We start from the raw sequence: 22712 nt of genomic DNA, 5'->3' as shown, positions 1-22712 counted from the left end.
TTTCCAGTCAGGGAATCTGACCAAGCCACCCCAGCGCTGCCCATCCAGGCTGAGGCGATCGCTGGTCGCAGTATAACACCAGTATGTGTGTATATACTTTTTAGGATATTTTCCAGCCTCCTATCAGCTGGCTCCTTGAGGGCGGCCGTATCTGGAGACGGTAACGCCACTTGTTTTGATAAGCGTGTGAGCGCCTTATCCACCCTAAGGGGTGTTTCCCAACGCGCCATAACTTCTGGCGGGAAAGGGTATACCGCCAATAATTTTCTATCGGGGGAAACCCACGCATCATCACACACTTCATTTAATTTATCTGATTCAGGAAAAACCACATGTAGTTTTTTTTACACTCCACATAATACCCTTTTTTGTGGTACTTGTAGTATCAGAATTATGTAACATCTCCTTCATTGCCCTTAACAAGTAACGTGTGGCCCTAAAGGAAAATACGTTTGTTTCTTCACCGTCGACACTGGAGTCAGTGTCCGTGTCTGTGTCGACCGACTGAGGTAAAAGGACGTTTTAACGCCCCTGACGGTGTTTGAGACGCCTGGACAGGTACTAATTGGTTTGCCGGCCGTCTCATGTCGTCAACCGACCTTGCAGCGTGTTGACATTATCACGTAATTCCTTAAATAAGCCATCCATTCCGGTGTCGACTCCCTAGAGAGTGACATCACCATTACAGGCAATTGCTCCGCCTCCTCACCAACATCGTCCTCATACATGTCGACACACACGTACCGACACACAGCACACACACAGGGAATGCTCTGATAGAGGACAGGACCCCACTAGCCCTTTGGGGAGACAGAGGGAGAGTTTGCCAGCACACACCAAAAACGCTATAATTATACAGGGACAACATTTATATAAGTGTTTTTCCCTTATAGCATTTTAATATATATAGTCATATCGCCAAATAAGTGCCCCCCCTCTCTGTTTTAACCCTGTTTCTGTAGTGCAGTGCAGGGGAGAGCCTGGGAGCCTTCCCACCAGCATTTCTGTGAGGGAAAATGGCGCTGTGTGCTGAGGAGAATAGGCCCCGCCCCCTTTTCGGCGGGCTTCTTCTCCCGTTTTTCTGAGACCTGGCAGGGGTTAAATACATCCATATAGCCCCCAGGGGCTATATGTGATGTATTTTTAGCCAGAATAAGGTACTATCATTGCTGCCCAGGGCGCACCCCCCAGCGCCCTGCACCCTCAGTGACCGCTGCTATGAAGTGTGCTGACAACAATGGCGCACAGCTGCAGTGCTGTGCGCTACCTTATGAAGACTGAAAAGTCTTCTGCCGCCGGTTTCTGGACCTCTTCACTTTTCGGCATCTGCAAGGGGGTCGGCGGCGCGGCTCCGGGACGAACCCCAGGGTGAGACCTGTGTTCCGACTCCCTCTGGAGCTAATGGTGTCCAGTAGCCTAAGAAGCCAATCCATCCTGCACGCAGGTGAGTTCACTTCTCTCCCCTAAGTCCCTCGATGCAGTGAGCCTGTTGCCAGCAGGACTCACTGAAAATAAAAAAACCTAACAAAACTTTTACTCTAAGCAGCTCTTTAGGAGAGCCACCTAGATTGCACCCTTCTCGGCCGGGCACAAAAATCTAACTGAGGCTTGGAGGAGGGTCATAGGGGGAGGAGCCAGTGCACACCACCTGATCCTAAAGCTTTTACTTTTGTGCCCTGTCTCCTGCGGAGCCGCTATTCCCCATGGTCCTGACGGAGTCCCCAGCATCCACTTAGGACGTCAGAGAAATATGGTGCCAGCCGTTGCTGCTACATCAATGACAGCCTGAGAGCAGTTTAGGCTATGGAAACGTGATAGACAGCTTCACACCACCTGAAGCAGATTTTCCCTCAGTCTACGCTAAACCACTTCTTCAGTTCATCAAAGCATTTTTGTGACTGCCATACAATCCTGAAAGCATTTTTATGACCACCATACAATTATTAGTGCATGTTTGTGACTGTCTTATAATACAGAGATCATGATAATGAGCGCCAAATATCCTCTTTTGCATTACAGCACTGATTCAAAGGCAAAATACATAGTATTTTTTTATTGTTTTAGGGGGTTTTCTGGACTATGTATGGTTATGACTCCCGCTATTGGCCACACACCCGCTTGTAAATGGGCCCCATGTGCATCTCAATGGCCCTGATTAGCACCTTCATTTTAACTCTATTATAGCTTTACCCTTCACTCTGGTAACAAAGCGCACTCACAACTTAACCCCATATACTTACACTTTCCTCAACCTTACCCATTACCCCTTCATCCCATCCCAGTCCTCCCAGCAACACGTACCTGTTGCTGGTGTGATTATGAACTGTGTTCGCACTGAGACTCAGGCCTTTCATAGGGGCCTCTCTCTCTTCTCAGAGTTGTTGCATACAGAGCAGAAGTGACTTTACACATTTTTGCTTATGTCCATCATATTCCGAGTCAGACATGACTTGTCCACATCTGGCATAGGGCATTTCAGGGCAGGAACTGGATAGTGGCAAAGAGACTAAACAGAACCACTCTGATTGTGGATGCGTCATGGGATTGTTGTGGGCGTAATTCAAAAGTGTCATGAAAGTTGTATGTAGAGGGAAGGGAAGACTGCTTCTCACAGATTTCTTGCAAACTGCACTTGGCATGGTATGGATACTAATGGTCACTGTTGCTGCAGCTGGTGAAAAATCAATGGGTGGCCTGGCTTCCCACTTGTAATGTACGAAACCCTGCGTAAGTCCTTTGAATTCTCACTTTATTATAAGGAAGTAAATCAGGCTTCCGCAGTGGTCTGCAACTACAGCAACTTTGTGAGCGACTCAATCAGCACCACTGTGTTCTATTGCCACAACCATGGAGGGTATACGTTTAATCTGCCGGCTGTCAGGATCACGGCATTCAGGATACCAATGCCGGAATACCGGCGCAACAGGACTTGTCCCACACTACTGGCCGGAATGCCATTGTTGGTATATTGACTGCTGGCATCTCGGCCGCCGGTAAATCATACTGAACCCCCATGGAAAACTGGATGCTATGGAGAATAGACCTTCATTCTGACCAGCGGGTGAGAAGACAGGACTCAGAGGCCATGCATTATAGAAACAGGCTACACGGCTCCTGCACTGCACGGACTGAGGATGGAGTAAAGGGTTTCATTCTGCCATCTTAATTAATTGACAGGTGCCTGCAGTTTTTTCTACATGATGCTGAGCTGTAGGGACCTCCTCTGTAGATCTGTATGTGTGTGCAGACTTAGTGACTGTGAAAACCGACCAACCTCCCCCAATCACAGCCGCAGCCGCCAACCCCACCCCCTGCTCAGGACCCTCTACATTGCCTCCTTTCTCCACAGCACCCAATCCTTTCCCCTGCTCACGGACAGTCAATGGCAATGGCAGCAGTGGTAGGAGGGTTTTCTAGGGTTCACCGGCCCCTAGGAGGCCATCTTTACCTCCTTGTCCATGATCCGCCCCTGGATAAATGTATAAACTATAGATTACTTTTTTCTGTTAAGTTAATACATAAAGTAAAACTAAGGGATGTATAACTTTTCCTGTAAAAAAACAACCTGAACCTTTTCAGAAAAAAGAACTTGAACCTGGAAGGACGAATTCAATTAAAATTATTTATTATCACTTCAATGCCAAATAAATAAACAAGTCAAATTATGATGTGATCTCACAGGTACAGTACAAGTAATTAAAATACAACAAATATAAAAAATGTAAACAATTACAGATAGTATGAAACTATTTTGCACCTGCTAGTATAGTATCTAACACCTAAGATGCACCAGGAGACTATGCGGATTAATTTGATATGCGACACTGAGCTTGGCATGGAAAAAAGCTAAGGCTAAGGCCAATGCATTGTAGCACTTTGTATCATTTCATTGACTCGCACAGAGATATACAAGTGTCATATCAAATTAACGAGCACAGTTTCAAGGTGCTTCTCCCGATTCGTGGTGTATTGAGGGTAGATGTATGAGGACACATTTGTAGAAATGAAATATGGAAAAACCACTATAAATTATCGGTAACATCAATAATGAATTTTTTTTTAAAATAAATCCACTGACAATCTCTACCTCTGAGCCATTCAAATATAACCGTTGCGCGCGGGGGGGTTCCTAGATCTCCTAAAAATCGATAACCACCTTCTTAGTTTTCCTGCCATTTAAAAGCAAACAACTGCACTCCCCCTCTTAACAAGTTGTTCCAACTCTTTTCTCTAAAATGTATTATGCACCTAGCGACTAGTGACTGCGGGCACGCACATATTGGGCATACACAATGGCCGAATTGAGCGATATGTCGGTCCGATCAACCGGAACGGACATAACATTCAGTGTGTGCCCAGCTTAAATGCGCCATTATTAATGCTTCTTAAATGTTAAATCAGTTGTTGAGTAAAGAAGGGATAAATCTGTTTAACTGAATTATACGTCACAAAACAGTGCAAGTGGCAAAAAACAAGAAGCCAGGGAGATGTTCAGCAACAGAATTTACAGTGTAACTTGGTTCATACATGCCAGTCACTGTTAATTACTATGGTATTTATAAGTGTTTTTAGGCAATGGACCATCGAGAGGAGATAGATTGCTCATGTAGCTCCTCTGCCTTCCTTATATTCAGTGATATATGTATGTCAATACAGTCTTGTGACAGTATTTACTTCTAACAATACAAAAGCACAGGCTTCTGTAGTAAGACAATCCGGACCCAAGACAGATCAATGGAACTCAAGGCTGTTTATAGCCAGGTAAAGGATATTGGACTGCGAGCAACAGTGAATTGCTGTAATATTGTGTTAATATTATAAAATGTCAGCTGGCAGAAACGTCTGATAAGACAAATGTATGGGCGACAGCAGATGCAAGTATAGTCACCACTGACTCCATCTTAAAACTCATGGTATCCAGAAAGTGACACATTTGTCAATATTCTTTTTCTAGCCCATTGTTCAACTGCCCGCAGACACTGCAGCTTTGGTCTTGGATAATAGTTATTTATGCTAAAATTATCAAAGCAAGGATCCCTAGGGACTACATTTTCAAAACATTTGCTAGAACCTACTTCATCTATATCAACTACAGAGTTTGACCTCAAACACTTGAACACTTTTTCTCATATAACAAACAGTACAATAACCTGGATGTTCCTTACAGTAGAGATGAGCAAACTTTCTAACACTGCTACGTTGAATAGTTCGCCTCATTCTGTGTTCCTGAGTGTTCAACATGGAAAATAAGTGGTTGAGAAGAAGCATTCATCCTATGTTCTATTTTGTACCAGCTTTGAGCTGACAGAGGTTGGGTTTTATCCTATATTTTAATTACAAAGTACAGAACATGGGGCCTGGCAAAACAAAAGAAGAACAGTAGAAGAATACTACTGGAACTTAATTTACAGTATTAGAATGGACCTTGTATGGGAGGTAAAACTCTACAGGGTGCAAGCAAAAATAACCAAGGTTTTCCTACTGAGATAACCCACATTGTATAAATGTGTGGGTTTCCCACGGAAGTTCGTGACTAAATGAATCTCCCTTCCCTCTCCCCTAATCTTGTAACATTCCTTTCAGTAAGCAGCATAGCCAGTCTGATTATTTCCAATGTGTACAAACATTTGTTCTCTGAACCAGTGTATATTTCTGTAATAATTTTCCACACAAAATGCCTGGACATGGACTTTAATCAATGAGGAAACATCCCCTACTTACAGCAATTTATGCTGCAGCATACGTTCTAACCTCTTATCTATACACAGTACCATACTTTAGTTAAAAAAACAACACAAAAACAGCAGAAATAAGCACTTGTATCACTGTATTGTTGTTTACATCTGTAACGCAGTAAGAGCCAGTATGAGTAAAGACAAGCCAGTCCAAATACAGCAAAAGCCAAGAGTGCATCTAAAGAAAGGCAGTGTACAATTCCCATTAATAGCTTTCACATGTCTAAGATAAATAGCCCATAGATACAGCTTCTGTTCATGTTTGTGAAGTACCTCCACTATAACAATTTAGTTCTGGATATCCCTAACATGTAACTATGGGGCAGATGTATTAACCTGTAGAAGGCATAAGGAAGTGATAAACCAGTGATATGTGCAAGGTGATAAAGGCACCAGCCAATCGGCTCCAATATGTAAATTAACAGTTAGGAGCTAATTGGCTGCTGCCTTTATCACCTTGCACATATCACTGGTTTATCACTCCCTTATGCCTTCTCCAGGTTTATACCCCTTTTCCACTAGCTCAAAAAACACGGGTAAATGCACGGGGGCGCGCATTTACCCGTGTTTTTGGCAAGTGGAAAAGGGTCAACCCGGATCAAGTGACCCGTGAATCCTACCCGGCTATTTACCTGGGTAGGACACGGGAATGATCCGGGTAGGGTTGTAGTGTAAACGGGAGCCGTGTCGATGCGACACGGCTCCCGTTTACACTGTATGGAAGGGCGGCGCTGGGAGATCATGTGATCTCCCTGCGCCGCCCCTGCCGCGTCACTAGAAGCGTCACCAACCCGGCATATGCCGGGTTGTGACTGCTGATGGGAAAGGGGACGAGCACGGGTCGCAGCAGGGGGCAGCTCCCGTGTCAGGCTCCCGGCTGCGACCCGTGATCGTAAGTGGAAAAGGGGTATAATACATCTGCCTCTATAGGTCTTATACTCCACAGATTAGGCCTATACAACTAGTGGCTCTTGAAATATTAGGAATATGCAATTATCCCCATAAATAACTAAAGTCCATCGATTCAGTTTCCTGTGCTCCTAATTAGGGAAAATATCTACAAACAAGACTGCAGAAAGGAAATGAATGACAAACATATTCTGCAGGATTACAAACAATTTTAATGATTTACAAAGACGACTAACTAAATATTCTAAAAATACCTAACAAATTACTTCATCTGACTAACACCAAATATTGCTGCCAGCCAGGAAGAAATTACTATTGTAGATCTCAGCAGGGTAAGTGTCTGCTGTACCACAAACACAGTGAGCTTATACATTTCACATGGAAAGTAGTATGGTAAAATGATATGACCTGAAGGAAGACTGTAAGAAGCAAGAATAAAACTGCTAGTGTGCCACATCTGAAACAAGCGGTGCACTCGTGCTTAAAATACATCATACTACCAGGTGCCGACACATAGGCCTGTTGGATAGTAACTCTAATCCAATGAGCAATAGACTGCTTTGAAGCAGGACAACCCTTTTTCTGTGCATCATACAGCACGAATAAAGAATCCATCTTTCTGACCCGAGCTGTGCGCCTAACATAGACCTTCAAAGCACGCACAACATCCAAAGTCTCCGGAGGAGCAGAAACGTCAGAACTGGACGGGACCACAATAGGTTGATTTAGGTGGAACGCGGAGACAACCTTCGGCAGGAACTGCTGTCTAGTCAGGAGCTCCGCTCTGTCCTCATAAAAGACCCGGGGGTATATTTACTAATATTCGTGTTTTAGCCGTTTTTAAGGGTGTTTGAACTCGAATGGTATCGGGTGCATTTTACTGCAACTTTTTGAATCCTGACACGGTCATTTACTAAGCTGCCGAGTTTGTAACATTCGTCTTTTCCGATGTCGATGTGATTCGTAATGTCAGGCAGTGTTTTACGGGAGTGATGAGTGAAACACTGCCTGACAAAACACAAGGAATCCCGTCCGGATCTGTGAGATCCGTGCAGGGATTCATTGTACACCTTTAAAAAAAAAATTAAGTGTTAAAAATCAAGAAAAAAATTGCGTGGGGTCCCCCCTCCTAAGCAAAACCAGCCTCTGGCTCTTTGAGCTGGTCCTGGTTGAAAAGATATGGGGGAAAAATTGACATGGGTTCCCCCATATTTTAACAACCAGCACCGGGCTCTGCGCCTGGTCCTGGTGCCAAAAATATGGGGGACAAAAAGCGTAGGGGTCCCCCGTATTTTTTAACACCAGCACCGGGCTCCACTAGTCAGAGAGATAATGCCACAGCCGGGGGACACTTTTATATAGGTCCCTGCGGCCCTGGCATTAAATCACTAACTAGTCACCCCTGGCCGGGGTACCCTGGAGGAGTGGGGACCCCTTAAATCAAGGGGTCCCCCCCCTCCAGCCACCCAAGGGCCAGGGGTAAAGCCCGGGGCTGTCCCCCCCATCCAAGGGCGGCGGATGGGGGGCTGATAGCCATGTGTAAAAATAAGAATATTGTAGTAGTACTACAGGTACCAGCGGGCCCGTTTTTCCACCACATGCTGGTACTTGTGGTTCTCCAAGTACCAGCTTGCGGGGGAGGCTTGCTGGGACTTGTAGTACTGCTACAAAAAACAATTCTTATTTTTACACATGGCTATCAGCCCCCCATCCGCTGCCCTTGGATGGGGAGGGGGGGGGGGGGACAGCCTCGGGCTTCACCCTGGCCCTTGAGTGGCTGAAGGGGGGGGGACCCCTTGATTTAAGGGGTCCCCACTCCTCCAGGGGTGACTAGTTAGTGATTTAATGCCAGGGCCGCAGGTACCTATATAAAAGTGTCCCCCGGCTGTGGCATTATCTCTCTGACTAGTGGAGCCCGGTGCTGGTGTTAAAAATACGGGGGACCCCTAAGCTTTTTGTCCCCCGTTTTTTTGGCACCAGGACCAGGCGCAGAGCCCGGAGCTGGTTGTTAAAATATGGGGGATCCCCAGTCAATTTCCCCCCCATATTTTTGCAACCAGGACCGGCTCAAAGAGCCCGAGGCTAATTGTGCTTAGGAGGGGGGACCCCACGCAAAAAAAAATTTCAGTTTTTACACCTAACGACTCTTTCCCATAGATAACCATGCACAGATCTCACTGATCCGTGCATGATTATCCAAACTCGCCAGGAAAAAGCAGGTCTATTTTTTTGCTGCTTTTTTTTAACGAATCGCAAAAAAAAACACCCGCACTTGAGCATTCAGAGACTAACACCCAAATACGAATGAATAGTGAATACCCGTGTTGTATGAAATAACAGCCACATTTGACCGATGGTCTATTCATTCGTATTTCTGAACTTAGCCTTGAAAACCATTACGAATAGCCCAAACACTGCCGAGATTTGTGCTTCATGAATTGCCGTGTTGGGACTTAGAAAAAAAAACACAAATCGGTCAAACTCGTATTATTAGTACATATAGGCCCAAGTAGGGACTTTTACACGATAAGGCCCCTAATTCCGAGACACGTTGAGCAGAAGCCAGGGCCAGTAACATCACTGTCTTCCACGTGAGGTACTTGTCTTCTACCATCATCAGAGGTTTAAACCAGGAGGACGGTAGAAAGTTCAACACCACATCCAAATCCTAGGGTGTCGTAGGCGGTACAAAAGGTGGTTGTATGTTGAGTACCCCTAGCATAAAGGTCTGAACTTCTGGCAATGCTGCCAATTTCTTCTGGAAGAAAATGGAGAGGGCTGAACTCTGGACCTTAACAGAACCCAGACGTAAGCCCTTATCCACACCAGCCTGCAGGAAACATAGGAAACCTCCCAAGAGAAATTCAGCAGGAATATGATGATAATCTTTTGCCGTCACAGGTTTCCTGGCCTGAACCATGGTTGCAACAGCCTTCTTGGAAAGGCCTTTGAGAGCTAGGATGTTCCGCTCAACCTCCATGCCGACAAACGAAGACGCCTTAAGTCCGGGTAGACGAACGGTCCTTGTTGAATAAGATCTCTTCTTAGTGGTAGAGGCCAAGGGTCTTGGACGGACATGTCCAGAAAATCCGCGTACCACGCCCTCAGAGGCCAATCCGCGGCAAGTAGAATTGCCTGGACACCTTGATTCCCGATTCACCCCACCGGTCGATAATCTGCTGGAACACCAGATGGTGGAGCCCCCACTCCCCCGGGTGGAGATCGTGACGACTCAGGAAGCCCGCCTCCCAGTTGTCCACCCCCAGAATGAAGATTGCTGACATGGGGGGTAATTCCAGGATTGTCTTTGACACCTCTCGCATGCAGGCTCTGCTTCTTGTCCCTCCTTGCCGATTGATGTGCGCCATTGCCGTGGCATTGTCCGACTGCACCTGGATTGCGTGATCCTTGAGCAGAGGAGAGGCTTGAAGTAGAGCATTGTAGATCGCCCGAAGTTCCAGAATGTTGATTGGAAGGAGGCTTTTGTGGGCTGACCACCTGCCCAGGAACTGCGCGCCTTGGGTGACAGCTCCCCATCGTCTCAGACTCGCATCAGTCGTGAGGAGGGTCCAATCCTGAATTCCGAAATTTCTGCCCTCCCGGAGATTGGAGGACTGTAGCCACCACAGGAGGGAAATACTGGCCTGAGGTGACAGCCGAATCATCCGGTGCATCTGCAGATGTGATCCGGACCACTTGCTCAGGAGATCCAACTGAAACATTCTGGCATGGAACCTCCCATATTGGATCGCCTCGTAGGAGGTGACCATCTTTCCCAACAATCTTATGCAAAGATGGATGGACACTTGAGAAGGTCGGAGCACTATGCGGACCATTTCCTGAAGTGTTTTCGCTTTTTCCTCTGGTAGAAACACCTTCTGGGCCACAGTATCTAGCAACATCCCCAGGAACAGGAGCCTCTGAGTGGGCTCCAGGTGGGACTTCTGTAAGTTGAGGATCCACCCATGGTCCGACAGAAGATGGATGGTGTGGTCGATGTGGAGCAACAAAAGTTCTATGGATCTTGTCTTTATCAGAAGATCGTACAGGTAAGGGACCACAATGACCCCCTGGATCTGGAGCTGTAACATCATCTCCGCCATCACCTTTGTGAATACCCTCGGGGCTGTAGACAGACCGAAGGGTAGGGCCTGGAATTGGAAGTGATAGTCCAGCAGGGCAAATCGTAGGTACGCCTGATGAGGCGGCCAAATCGGAATATGGAGATAGGCGTCCTTGATATCCAAGGAGACCATAAATTCCCGGTCTTCAAGACACGCAATCACTGCTCGCAGGGATTCCATTTTAAACTTTAAACACCCTCAAATACGGATTCAAAAACTTCAGATTCAAAATGGTCCTTACCGAACTGTCCGGTTCAGTACCACGAATAAGTTTGAGTAAAACCCCTTGCCGCGTTGCGGCAGTGATACTGGAACGACGTGGGACTGGACCAACTTTTGGATAGCCAGTTGCAACGTAACTTGCATATCCTCCGAAGCTGGTAAGCTTGATTTGAAAAATTGTTGGGGGAGTACTGTCGAATTCTAGCTTGTAACCGTGAGAAACGAGCTCTATGACCCAGGCATCCTGGCAGGAATTCTCCCAGATGCAGTTGAAGTGACGCAGTCAAGCTCCCACCTCGAGATCCCCTCGGGGTGGGTGGGCACCGTCATGCTGAGGCTTTAGTGCAAGCAGAACCGGTGGACTGTTCCTGAGAACTGGTGCTTGCAGGTTTTCTGGACTTATCTCTGGTGCCTCTGACCGCATTGGAGGCACCTCTGGCCTTCGAGCAAAATCTGTGAGACTGAAAGGACTGGAAAGACAGCCCCGGATAAGAGTGTGTTGCCGGCGGGGCCCCAGAGGGGAGAAACTCAACCCCAAAAAGCCATTTCCCAGAAAAGAGGAGAGATTCCACACTACGTTTGGATTTTGCGTCCGCAATACACTGACGCAACCACAAGGCCCTGCGCACCGACACCGCCATGGCCGACGTCCTAGCATTAATATTCCCCATCTCCTTGAGGAATCACCCGCGTAGTGTCCTGAATGTGCTTCAATAGGGTGACCATAGTAACTAAGGGCACATCCCCCGAGAGACCTCCCGGAATTTGACCCAAGAATGAATAGCATGGGTCATCCAGCAACCCGCAATAACCGGTCTTTGTAAAAGGCCGGCCGCAGTGTATATAGACTTTAGGGTAGTCTCTATCTTCCGATCCCCAGGGTCCTTCATGGAAAAGGAGCCCGGTGTAGGTAGCACCGCCTTCTCAGACAGACGAGAGACTGAGACATCCACCACAAGGGAGTTCCTTCCAAAATGTTTTACCTTCAGGAGGAAATGGGAAAGTGCGCAAAAACTTTTTGGACACTTGGAATTTTTTGTCTGGATTTTTCCAGGCCTGTTTGAATAAGTCATCTAACTCTGGAGAATCAGGGAAAGTGACATTGGGCTTATTTTGCACAAAGAAAAACGACTGCTGCGATGCAGCATCCCCTAGGGGGAGTTGTAACACCTCCCTTATAGCCAAAATGAGGGCTTCAATACCCTCAGCAGAATCAGGATCCCCACTTACAGGATCCAGGTCATCCCCATCATCTGGTATATCTTCAACTGTATCATAAAGTAGTGCAGGTAAACCACGCTTCTGGGGACCTGCATGGGAGAGGGGGTACTGTGCATCAGCCATAGCAGCTAAATCTGCAACAGATTGTTGTAGTAGCTGAGTTTTCTGCACATTTGCAGTGAGCTGGGATGACATATCTGACATCATGGTTTTAAGAGACCCCAACCTGTGGGGCTCTGTACCCTCTCCCCCAACTTCTTCACTAATTTGAGAAGATTGACTACATTGCTCACAGGAAACAGAAATAGATAATGGAGAGAATCTTGTGCGACAGATACTGCACAGCTTACACATACACAGACAGTAATAATGCAAGCCTGCCCTACTGTATGCGAGAGGAGACACAGAGGAGAGAGGACCTCAGCACACCCTAAGCTGCACAGCCCCAGTGAGGCTTGCAGCCCTGTAATATACAGTAAACACCAAGTAAATGCAGTCCTAAATAGACTCAGGACAGTGTACACAGGCGGCTCTCCCATTTTAGCTACACCCTGTACCAGTTTCCAGCGTGTCTGTGAGGTAGGAAGCGCTGAGTGGCTGATGGCTTCTGTAAGCGGAGGAAGGCGCCAAAAACGCCCTGGTCCCGGCTCTGAGTAAGCTCCGCCCACCCACCCCCATCCCCATCGGCTCCAGAGCGAAAATAATTTTTATACTGGCAAAGTCTCCAAATAGCATTAAACCTCACACAAGTGCTTAGTTCTGCAGTTTTAGCAGGACCCTCCCCCCCCCCCCCCCTCCCGGAGGGTCCCGTACGCTGCACCCGTGGTCTGCTGCACTTTGAACCGGGGACCCCCCTAGCGGGGCCCCCGGTGGGTACTCACCACCGATGTCGCCTTCAGGCAGCGTTAGGGGTATGTGGCACGCTGCGGCTGCGACAGCCAAGGCGCAGTGCCCCACTGAACAAACAGACCCTCAGGACGGTGGTCCTGCAGCGGGAAGTGACTCTGCACATCGTAAGGCCGGTGACTGTCCCACCCACAACTGCCACGGTGCAGGTATGCTGTTGCCCAGACAGCATACCGAAAAAAATAAGTTTTAAATGAAATTGAAGAAAACTCTCTGGAGCTGCAGAGAAGTGCATCCTCTCTGAGGGCATTTTTTTCTAAACTGCCTGTGGGAGGGGGCATAGAGGGGTGGAGCCAGCACACCCAGTTGAAGAAATTTAAAGTGCACTGGCTCCTTTGGACCCCGTCTATACCCCATTGTACTAGTTCTCCACAATATCCCTTATGGATGCTAGAGAAATAAAGGTGTCCTTTCCCCACTTGAGAAAGGTACATGCCAGTACTGAAATTGTCTGTCTCGTTCTCTGTGACTCTGGATGGCTTACATCAGGCCTGGCCAACCTGTGCCTCTCTAGCTGTTGTGAAACATCAAGTCCCAGCGGGATGCGGTCATGTGACAAGCACTCGGGATCCTGGCGGTCACCATGCCGACGCCGGAATCCAGAGTGATCACAATGCCGCACGATGAAATGCCGACACACAGGTTCTATTCCCACTCGTGGGTGTCCATGACACCCATAGAGAGGGAACAGAACCTGTGGCGAACGTAGTGAGCCACCGAACCCGCACGGGGCTCTGTTGCGCTCGTCCCCCTGTTCTGCTGCCGGGATCCCAAGGTCGGTATGTTGACCGCAGGATCCTGGCAGCTGACAACGCATTACCAAGCCTTCCTAGCATACCCGCCCACTGATCAGATGGTAAAGCATGATGGAACTTGAAACTTCACAACAGCTGGAGAACCACAGGTTGGCCAGGCCAGGCTTCCATTATGACAGCCCAATATGTACCTCTTTGCTAATTAAACCTGTAGGAATTATTGCCTTGCAGAAATAAATGTCTGGAGGCCGAGAGGGAAGGAGCGATAAAAACAGAGGAGACAGCCACTCAGGTTATGCACATCAGGTTGTAGCAATATGAACCCAATAAGTAAACAGATAGAAGCTGGATGGCATGTAGTCAAAACATAGACAATCAAATGTCGACATGGACATAAGGTCGACAGGGTCATTAGATTGACAGTTAAAATGTAGACACAGTCAAACTGTCAACACAGAAAAAAAGAAATGTCAGTCATAATGTTGTAGACCAGTGGTCTCCAACCTTAATTTGGGGTTTGAGCTACTTTTGGAAAATAAAACCTCTGAAGGAGCTACACCCTCCCCCAAATGCGCGGGCGTTCCTGCAAAAGTGGGTGTGGCCTCACAAGAGTGGGTGTGGCCTTACAACTACAAGTAATGCCCCCCCGTGTAGTGCCAGATACACAAATAATGCCTCACAGCAGTGCCAGATACACAAATAATGCCCCTCAGCAGTGCCAGATACACAAATAATGCCCCCCAGCAGTGCAAGATACAATACCACTACCAGTGCCAGATACAACTCCCCCCGCAGTGCCATTTAAAATGGCCCCCGCAGCACCAGATAAAATGCCCCCCCCCCCCCCCCCCCCCCACAGTGTCCGCTACAGTGCCCCACACAGTGCTAACCCTTGCTGGCTTCTTCTACTGCCGCCGGTGCTGCTCCTCCTGTATGAGGGACGGAGAGGGAGGAGAGCGCAGCGCGCGCCTCTACTGTGAAGTCGGAGAGCGGCTGCGGTGAGGGTGACAGTCTCCGGCGGCGGCGGGCATTTAAAATATGGTGCCGGTAAGTGAGCCAAGCAGCCAATCAGGTGCCGCCACTGCCGGTCCACGAGCTCTGATTGGCTGACGGCCGGCACCATATTAAAAATGAAGGGAGGAGGAGTGCCAGTGACTGCCCAAGCCCGTGCGCTCTGTGAGCTACCGAAAATACTACGGCGAGCTACCGGTAGGCTCGCGAGCTACGGATTGGAGATCACTGTTGTAGACAGTCATAATAACACAGCAGCTGCTAAAAGCAGATGCCTGTGAGAGACGCCAGTTTAACTGCTACTAGTTGCAGAAAAATAGTTAAATTTAAAAACATTTTTAAAAACGTGTGGGCCCGGACCTCTCAGCCTTGGAAAATAAGGGGTTTCCCCTGTTTTCCAATAACCAGAACCTGGTTCAACCATCCGGGGCTAACGTTATAGCAGGGAGATACACATTGTGGGGTCCATCTGCCATAACCAACCCCAAACAAGTCAGCCTAGGGCTAGAAAATTGTGACCCCCCCCCCCCCCCCACCACCTCCTAAAAAATTACCAGGTAGAACTTATTCAGATCCAATCATTGGTCGGCAGCATTCAGGACGCTATGGAAAGCCGTTCACCCCGCCATTCATCTGCTGGTAATACCAGCAGATGAACGGCGGCCACCGGCGATGAAGCAGGGGGGCGCATGAGCGCTTATCGCTCATCGTCGGGGCATACACACTGGGCGGTTTTGAGCTGAAAGCGGCTCAAAACACCAAAAGTGACCTGCTTTCAGCTCAAAATCGCCCAGTGTGTATGGGCCATTAGATTTGGGAGGGTTGTATTGTTTCTGTGCAGGTAAATACTGGCTGCTTTATTTTTACACTGCAATTTAGATTTCATTTTGAACACACCCCACCCAAATCTAACTCTCTCTGCACGTTATATCTGCCTCCCTGCAGTGCACATGGGCCCTCATTCCGAGTTGTTCGCTCTGTATTTTTCATCGCATCGCAATGAAAATCCGCTTAGTACGCATGCGCAATGTTCGCACTGCGACTGCGCCAAGTAACTTTGCTATGTAGAAAGTAATTTTACTCACGGCTTTTTCATCGCTCCGGCGATCGTAATGTGATTGACAGGAAATGGGTGTTACTGGGCGGAAACACGGCGTTTCAGGGGCGTGTGGCTGAAAACGCTACCGTTTCCGGAAAAAACGCAGGAGTGGCCGGAGAAACGGTGGGAGTGCCTGGGCGAACGCTGGGTGTGTTTGTGACGTCAAACAGGAACGACAAGCACTGAACTGATCGCACAGGCAGAGTAAGTCTGAAGCTACTCTGAAACTGCTAAGTAGTTAGTAATCGCAATATTGCGAATACATCGGTCGCAATTTTAAGAAGCTAAGATTCACTCCCAGTAGGCGGCGGCTTAGCGTGTGTAACTCTGCTAAATTCGCCTTGCGACCGATCAACTCGGAATGAGGGCCATGGTTTTGCCCAACTGCTAACAAATTTGCTGCTACGACCAAGTCTGAATTAGGCCCAATGTCCTTATTCCTGAATCTAATGACACCTCAATGTTACTTTTGCTTCTGTTTGCAGCTATTATACTAGGAGGGCGGATTGTTTGCGTACTGCATCAAGACATTTATTTGCAACAAAAGTTAAAAAAAAAAGAAGAGCAAAGTAAGAAAAGCGAAATTAGTCTTTTAAACAGGGAAAATAGACTGCTACCATTGATAATGAGCTTTATTGATATAGTGCAAATATATTGGCTTTACAGAAAATCTTTCATAATTCATATTATTCCCTGCCCCAGTGGAGCTTTCAGTCTATATTCTGTACAACACAAATAAAAACCAGAGACAGGATAGTGGACATATACAGTACAATGATATCCTAACTTCTGTAGCTGAACCAGAGCAACCAAACCACCCAGGCAGATGTATTAAGCCTGGAGAAGTGATAAAGCTGTGATAAGTACAAGGTGATAAGTAACACACCAGCCAATCAGTTCCAATATGTAAATTGACAGTTAGGCGCTCAGTGGCTGGTGCGTTATCACCTGTCACTTATCACTGCTTTATCACTTCTCCAGGCTTAATACATCTGCCCCATTGTGCATTGTTTAGCTGAGCAGAAAAAGACAGCAAACAATGGACATATCTAAAAATAGAAAGGATCATTATATAATAATGTAAGAAAACCATCATATCCCAAAAGCCTATATTCCAATGTTTTGTTATTTATTTATTTATTTATTTATTTAACTATCCTAGCTATGGAAAATAAGATTTTACTCACCGGTAAATCTATTTCTCGTAGTCCGTAGTGGATGCTGGGGACTCCGTAAAGACCATGGGGAATAGACGGGCTCTGCAGGAGACTGGGCACTCTAAGAAAGATTTAGTACTACTGGTGTGCACTGGCTCCTCCCTCTATGCCCCTCCTCCAGACCTCAGTTAAGGAAACTGTGCCCGGAAGAGCTGACATTACAAGGAAAGGATTTTGGAACCCAGGGTAAGACTCATACCAGCCACACCAATCACACCGTATAACTTGTGATAAACTTACCCAGTTAACAGTATGAACAAACAACAGAGCATCAACCAATGGATGCCAACATAACATAACCCTTTATTAAGCAATAACTATATACACGTATTGCAGAAAGTCCGCACTTGGGACGGGCGCCCAGCATCCACTACGGACTACGAGAAATAGATTTACCGGTGAGTAAAATCTTATTTTCTCTAACGTCCTAGTGGATGCTGGGGACTTCGTAAGGACCATGGGGATTATACCAAAGCTCCCAAACGGGCGGGAGAGTGCGGATGACTCTGCAGCACCGAATGGGCAAACACAAAGTCCTCCTCAGCCAGGGTATCAAACTTGTAGAATTTTGCAAAGGTGTTTGAACCCGACCAAGTAGCAGCTCGGCAAAACTGTAATGCCGAGACTCCTCGGGCAGCCGCCCAAGAAGAGCCCACCTTCCTTGTGGAATGGGCTTTCACTGATTTTGAATGCGGCAATCCAGCCGCAGAATGAGCCTGCTGAATCGTGTTACAGATCCAGCGAGCAATAGTTTGCTTTGAAGCAGGAGCACCCAGCTTGTTGGATGCATACAGGATAAACAGCGAGTCAGTCTTCCTGACTCCAGCCGTTCTGGTTACCTAAACCTTCAAAGCCCGGACTACATCAAACAGCTTGGAATCCTCCAAGTCACAAGTAGCCGCAGGCACCACAATAGGTTGGTTCAAATGAAAAGATGACACCACCTTTGGCAGAAATTGCGGACGAGTCCGCAATTCTGCCCTGTCCATATGGAAAACCAGATAGGGGCTTTTACATGACAAAGCCGCCAATTCTGACACACGCCTAGCCGAAGCTAAGGCCAACAGCATGACCACTTTCCACGTGAGATACTTTAGCTCCACAGTCTTAAGTGGCTCAAACCAGTGGGATTTCAGGAAACCCAACACCACGTAAAGATCCGAAGGTGCCACCGGTGGCCCAAAAAGGGGCTGAATATGCAGCACTCCCTTAACAAACGTCTGAACCTCAGGCAGTGAAGCCAGTTCTTTTTGAAAGAAAATGGATAGGGCCGAAATCTGGACCTTTATGGACCCTAATTTTAGGCCCATAGTCACTCCTGACTGTAGGAAGTGCAGGAATCGACCCAGCTGGAATTCCTCTGTAGGGGCCTTCCTGGCCTCACACCAAGCAACATATTTTCACCATATACGGTGATAATGCTTTGCTGTCACGTCCTTCCTAGCCTTTATCAGCGTAGGAATAACTTCATCCGGAATGCCTTTTTCCGCTAGGATCCGGCGTTCAACCGCCATGCCGTCAAACGCAGCCGCGGTAAGTCATTAAACAGACAGGGCCCTTGTTGCAACAGGTCCTGTCTGAGAGGCAGAGGCCATGGGTCCTCTGTGAGCATTTCTTGCAGTTCAGGGTACCAAGTCCTTCTTGGCCAATCCGGAACAATGAGTATTGTTCTCACTCCTCTTTTTCTTACAATTCTCAGCACCTTTGGTATGAGAGGAAGAGGAGGAAACACATAGACCGACTGGAACACCCACGGTGTTACTAGTGCATCCACAGCTATCGCCTGAGGGTCCCTTGACCTGGCGCAATACCTTTTTAGCTTTTTGTTGAGGCGGGGCGCCATCATGTCCACCTGTGGCAGTTCCCATGGATTTGCAATCTGCGTGAAGACTTCCTGATGAAGTCCCCACTCTCCCGGGTGGAGGTCGTGCCTGCTGAGAAAGTCTGCTTCCCAGTTGTCCACTCCCGGAATGAACACTGCTGACAGTGCGCTTACGTGATTCTCCGCCCAGCGAAGAATTCTGGTGGCTTCTATCATCGCCACCCTGCTCCTTGTGCCGCCTTGGCGGTTTACATGAGCCACTGCGGTCTGACTGGATCAGAACCGGTTGGTCGCGAAGCAGGGTCTCCGCTTGACTTAGGGCGTTGTATATGGCCCTTAGTTCCAGGATATTGATGTGAAGGCAAGTCTCCTGCCTTGACCACAGCCCTTGGAAATTTCTTCCCTGTGTGACTGCCCCCCACCCTCGGAGGCTTGCATCCGTGGTCACCAGGACCCAGTCCTGAATGCCGAATCTGCGACCTTCGAGAAGGTGAGCACTCAGCAGTCACCACAGGAGAGACACCCTGGCTCTGGGGGATAGGGTGATTAACCGATGCATCCGAAGATGTGATCCGGACCACTTGTCCAGTAAGTCCCATTGGAAGGTCCTCCTATGGAACCTGCCGAAGGGAATGGCCTCGAATGATGCCACCCTCCTTCCCAGGACTCGAGTGCAGTGATGCACTGACACCTGTTTTGGTTTTAATAGATTCCTGACCAGTGTCACGAGCTTCTGAGCTCTCTCAATCGGGAGATAAACCCTTTTCTGGTCTGTGTCTAGGATCATGCCTAGGAGAGGCAGATGAGCTGTAAGAACCAACTGCGACTTTGGAATATATAGAATCCAGACGTGTTGCAGTTTCACTTCCAGAGAAAGTGATACGCTGTTCAGCAACTGCTCTCTTGATCTCGCTTTTATGAGGAGATCGTCCAAGTACGTGATAATAGTGACACCTTGCTTCCGCAGGAGCACCATTATTTCCGCCATTACCGTGGTGAATATTCTTAAGGCCGTGGAGAGACCAAACGGCAACGTCTGAAATTGGTAATGACCATCCCGTACCGCAATTCTGAAGTACGCCTGATGAGGTGGATAAATGGGGACATGAAGGAATGCATCCTTTATGTCCCGAGTCACCATAAAATCTCCCCCTTTCAGGCTTGCAATAACCGCTCTTAGCGATTCCATCTTGAACCCTTTCAGGTATATGTTCAGGGATTTTAAATTCAATATGGGTCCGACCGAACCGTCTGGTTTCGGGACTACAACATGGTCGAATAATAACCCCCTCCTTGTTGAAGGAGGGGAACCTTGACCACCACCTGTTGAAGATACAATTTCTGAATTGCAGTTAACACTGTTTCCCTCTCGTGGGGGGAAGCCGGCAGGGCCGTCGGTGAGGGGGCATCTGCTCAAAGTCCAGCTTGTATCCCTGAGACACAATATCTATTGCCCAGGGATCTAACAGGGAGTGAACCCACTTGTGGCTGAACTGACGAAGGCGTGCCCCCACCGGGCCTAGCTCCACCTTGCGGTGGATTTTTGTAGAGGCCAGGGAGGACTTCTGTTCCTGGGAACTAGCTGTGTTGTGCAGTTTCTTTCCTGTGCCCCCGCCTCTGGCAAGACAGGACGCATCTCGGCCTTTCTTGTTTCTTTGTTCGAAAAGCTGCATTTGATAATGACGTGCTTTCCTAGGCTGTGCAGGAATATAAGGCAAAATATCAGAATTACCAGCTATAGCTGTGTAGACCAGGTCCGAGAACCCTTCTCCACACAATCCTCAGCCTTCCACATGCCTCTTAAGTCGGCATCATCTGTCCATTGCATATTCTACAGGACACGTCAAGCAGAAATCGACATAGCTTTGACTCTAGGACCCAGTATACTCATGTCTCTTTGGGCATGTTTTATATATATATATCTATCACTTAAGACAGCATCTTTAATATATATATATATATATATATATATATATATATATATATATATCTCTATATATACATATATATATCTATATGCATACTAGGGTCTCAATCTCTGCTGATAAGGTACCTGTCCACGCTGCCACAGCGCTATAAACCCATGCCGACACAATCGCCGGTCTGAGTAGTATACTAGAATGTGCACGCTATCTGCAGGATCCCTGAGAATAGCTAGTGCTACCTTCTGTGCAAACAGGACACCCTAGGGGAAGATTCCCAACACATCCTGGCCCTAGTGGGGAAAGGATACTGCCTGAGAATTTTTTTGTGGGAAGCTGCAGTCTCGTCTGGAGATTCCCGCTCTTTTTCCTCATGAGAGGAGGGAAATTTACCTCAGCTTTCTTCCCCTTAACATGTGTACCCTTGTGTCAGGGACAAATGAGTCATCAGTGATATGCAAATCATCTTTTATTACAATAATCATATATTGAATACCTTTCAGCCATCTTGGCTGTAACTTTGCATTATCGTAGTCGACACTGGAGTCAAACTCCATGTCGATATCAGTGTTTATTATTTTGGATAGTGAGCATTGTGAGACTCTGAAGGTCTCTGTGACACAGGGACAGACATGGGTGGATTTCCTGTCTGTTCTCTAATCTTTTGTGCAATAAATTCACCTCAGCACTTACACATATCCAAACAGGTGTCGGCGTTGTCGACGGAGACACCCTCTCACACACATATTTGCTCTATCTCCTCCTTAGGGGAGCCTTTTACCTCAGACATGTCGACACACACGTCCCGACACACCACACACACAGGGGATGCTCTATTTGAAGACAGTTCCCCCACAAGGCCCTTTGGAGAGAGAGAGAGAGAGTATGCCAGCACACACCCCAGCGCTATATGACCCAGGAATCACACAGTAACTTAGTGTTAACCCAGTAGCTGCTGTATATATTGTTTTTACGCCAAATTTATGTGCCCCCCCTCTATTTTCCACCCTCTCTAACGTGCAGGGGAGAGCCTGGGGAGCTTCCTCTCAGCGGAGCTGTGGAGAGAAAATGGCGCTGGCGAGTGCTGAGGAAGAAGGCCCCGCCCCCTCAGCGGCCGTCTTCTCCCGCGATTTTGTGTAAAATTAATGGCGGGGGATCATGCATATAACAGTGTCCAACTGTATATATGCTGCTTTTGCCAGGAGGTACTTAATTGCTGCCCAGGGCGCCCCCCCCTGCGCCCTGCACCCTACAGTGACCGGAATGTGTGGGTTAGTGTGGGAGCAATAGCGCACAGCTGCAGTGCTGTGCGCTACCTCATGTGAAGACAGGAGTCTTCTGCCGCCGATTTCGATGTCTTCTTGCTTCTGCCGGCTTCTGTCTTCTGGCTCTGCGAGGGGGACGGCGGCGCGGCTCCGGGAACGGACGACCAAGGTTAAGATCCCGTGTTCGATCCCTCTGGAGCTAATGGTGTCCAGTAGCCTAAGAAGCGCAACCTAGCCGCAGTTAGTAGGTTTGCTTCTCTCCCCTCAGTCCCTCGTAGCAGAGAGTCTGTTGCCAGCAGAAGCTCTCTGAAAATAAAAAACCTAACTAAAATACTTTCTTATTAGCAAGCTCAGGAGAGCCCACTAAAAGCACCGAGCTCTGGCCGGGCACAGATTCTAACTGAGGTCTGGAGGAGGGGCATAGAGGGAGAAGCCAGTGCACACCAGTAGTACTAAATCTTTCTTAGAGTGCCCAGTCTCCTGCGGAGCCCGTCTATTCCCCAT

At 47.8% G+C, this 22712-nt stretch overlaps 1 protein-coding gene across 2 annotated transcripts in view; it reads right to left on the bottom strand.

Moving 5' to 3' along the window:
• Positions 1 to 22712, bottom strand: part of AFG1L (AFG1 like ATPase) — a 402277-nt gene that overhangs the window by 366091 nt on the left and 13474 nt on the right. The gene's annotated exons all lie outside the window — the stretch shown is intronic.

Source organism: Pseudophryne corroboree, chromosome 4 (assembly GCF_028390025.1).
Source record: "Pseudophryne corroboree isolate aPseCor3 chromosome 4, aPseCor3.hap2, whole genome shotgun sequence".
Lineage (NCBI taxonomy): Eukaryota > Metazoa > Chordata > Amphibia > Anura > Myobatrachidae > Pseudophryne > Pseudophryne corroboree.
The sequence above is the reverse complement of the archived record's forward strand: the minus strand, read 5'-3'. Positions and strand labels throughout refer to the sequence as shown.